The 2,808-nt window shown below is 35.6% G+C and overlaps 1 pseudogene; it reads right to left on the reverse strand.

Annotated features, from left to right (window-relative positions):
* Positions 1–2,808, reverse strand: part of LOC103730885 — a 31,097-nt pseudogene that overhangs the window by 12,484 nt on the left and 15,805 nt on the right.

The raw sequence follows: 2,808 nt of genomic DNA on the forward strand, positions 1-2,808 counted from the left end.
GGACTGAACTCCCCAGTCAAAAGACACAGACTAGGTGAATGGATTAAGAAACAAAACCCATTTTTTTGTTATCTGCAAGAAACTTATCTCACTTTCAAGGACAGGTGCTATCTTAAGGTGAAAGGATGGAAAAATATACCAAGCGAATGGTAGTAATAAAAAAGCAGGCATTGCAATTCTAATATCTGACAAAATAGACATTAAACTGAAACTAATCAGAAGAGATAAAGAATGCCATTTCATTCTGATCAAAGGAACAATGAATCAAGAAGATATTACAATCATGAACATATATTCACCAAACTCTGGTGCACCCAACTTCATAAAAACAATACTACAAGACTTTAAGACTCATAATAATCCCAACTCGTTAATAGTAGAGGACTTCAATACCGTACTGTCTCTATTAGGTAGGTCAACAGGACAGAGAGTCAACAGAGAGACATCTGAATTAAACAATACCAATCATCAAATGGACCTAACAGACATCTACCAAGTATTCTACCCAAACACCAAAGGATATACTTTCTATTCAGCACCCCATGGAACCATCACCAAAATCGACCATATACTGGGGCACAAAACAAACCTCAACAAATACAAAAAGATTGAAATAATTCCATGCATTTATTCAGACCACAGTACAATAAAGCTTACAATCAACACCAGAAGAAGCCCTAGAAACCACATGAACAGATGGAGATTAAACAACACACTCCTGAATGATGAATGGGTCAAAAGAGAAATTAAGAAAGAAATAAAAGAATTCCTGGAACTAAATGAAAAGGACAGTACAACACAACAAAACCTCTGGGACATGCTGAAAGCTGTCCTTAGAGGGAAGTTTATAGCTCTAAGCGCCTACATTAAAAAATCGGAAAGAACCTAAATAAGTGACTTAACATTGCAACTCAAGACACTTGAAAAGCAACAGCAATGATACCCAAACCCAGCAAACAAGAAGAAATAACAAAAGTCAGAGCAGAGATTAATGAAATCGAAACAAAGAAAACAATACAAAGAATCAACGAATCCAAGAGCTGGTTCTTTGAAACGACAAACAAGATTGACAGACAGCTAGCCCAGTTAACTAAAAGAAAGAAAGTTCACCTCCAAATCAACAAAATCTGAGATGAAGGGGGAAACATCACAATGGACACCAGAAAAATACAGAACATTATAAGGGAATACTTTAAAAACCTATATGCTACTAAATTTGAAAACCTAAAAGAAATGGACGGGTACCTAAAGGTATGGGAATCACCAAAACTAAACCAAGAAGAGATTAACAGCTTAAACAGACTCATAACACAAAAAGAAATTGAAAGAATAATACAAAACCTCTCGTGTAAAAAAAGCCCAGGACCAGATGGATTTACCCGAGAATTATACTAGACATTTAAAGAAGATCTACATCTAATACTACTTAATTTATTCAAAAAGATAGAAGTAGAGGGAGAACTTCCAAATTCCTCCTATGAAGCCCCAAGATCACTCTAATACCCAAGGCGGGTAAGGATACAACGAAAAAAAGAAAACTACAGATATGCAAAAAACTACATATATGCAAAAATTCTAAACAAAATACTTGCAAACTGCACACAGACACACATGAAAAAGATCATTCACCATGTCAAGTTGGCTTTATTCCAGAGATGCAGGGATGGTTCAATATATGCAAGTCAATAAACATCATAAATCACATAAATGGGCTCAAAGATAAGAACCATATGGTCATCTCAATAGATGCAGAGAAAGCCTTTGACAAAATTCAACGTGCATTTCTGTTCAAAGTCCTAGAGTGAATTGGACTGGAGGGAACATACTTCAACATAATTAAAGCTATATCTAACAAACCCACAGCCAACATAATTCTAAATGGAGAAAAACTGGAAGCATTCCCACTGAAATCAGGAACCAGACAAGGCTGTCCACTATCTCCACTCCTCTTTAACACAGTGCTTGAAAGTCTTGCAAGAGCAATAAGACAAGAGAAGGAAATCAAAGGAGTAATAATTGGAAAAGAAGAGATTAAATTATCCCTTTTTGCAGATGATATGACATTATATCTTAAAAATGCTAAAAATTCCACCAGAAAACTCCTGGAAACTATTAACACATTCAGTAAAGTAGTAGGTTACAAGATTCATCTACAAAAGTCTGTAGTCTTTCTATATACCAATAACAAGCAATCAGGGAAAGAGTACATGGAAACACTCCCCTTCAGAATAGCTGCAATATATATATGTATAAACCTGACAAGCAACATTAAAGACCTCTACAATGAAAATTTTAAAACTTTAAAGAGATTGAGGAGGACATCAGAAGATGGAAGGACCTCCCATACTCATGGCTTGGAAGAATTAATATTGTGAAAATGACCATCCTATGAAAAAAACATTTATAGATTAAATGCAATGCAAATCAAAATCCCCAAGACATTTTTCACAGAATTTGAATAAAAACACACTGAGTCAAATGGAAGCACAAAAAAAACCTCGGATAGCCAAAGCAACCTGGAGCACTAAAAGCAATGCCAGGGGAATTACTATACCAGGTTTTAGACTGTATGACAGAGCTATAGTTATAAAAACAACATGGTACTGTCACAAAAATAGACCCACAGATCAATCAAACAAAATTGAAGACCCAAATATGAGTACATGCAATTTCAACCACCTGATATTTGACAAAGGGGCCAAGAACACTCACTGGAGGAAAGACAGCATGTTCAGTAAATGGTGCTGGCAAAACTGGATCTCCACCTGTAGAAGAATGAAACTAAACCCCTATCTTTCACCTTGCACA

The sequence above is a fragment of the Nannospalax galili genome, unplaced genomic scaffold (genome assembly GCF_000622305.1).
Source record: "Nannospalax galili isolate Female #2095 unplaced genomic scaffold, S.galili_v1.0 scaffold1074, whole genome shotgun sequence".
In the NCBI taxonomy this organism is placed as follows: domain Eukaryota; kingdom Metazoa; phylum Chordata; class Mammalia; order Rodentia; family Spalacidae; genus Nannospalax; species Nannospalax galili.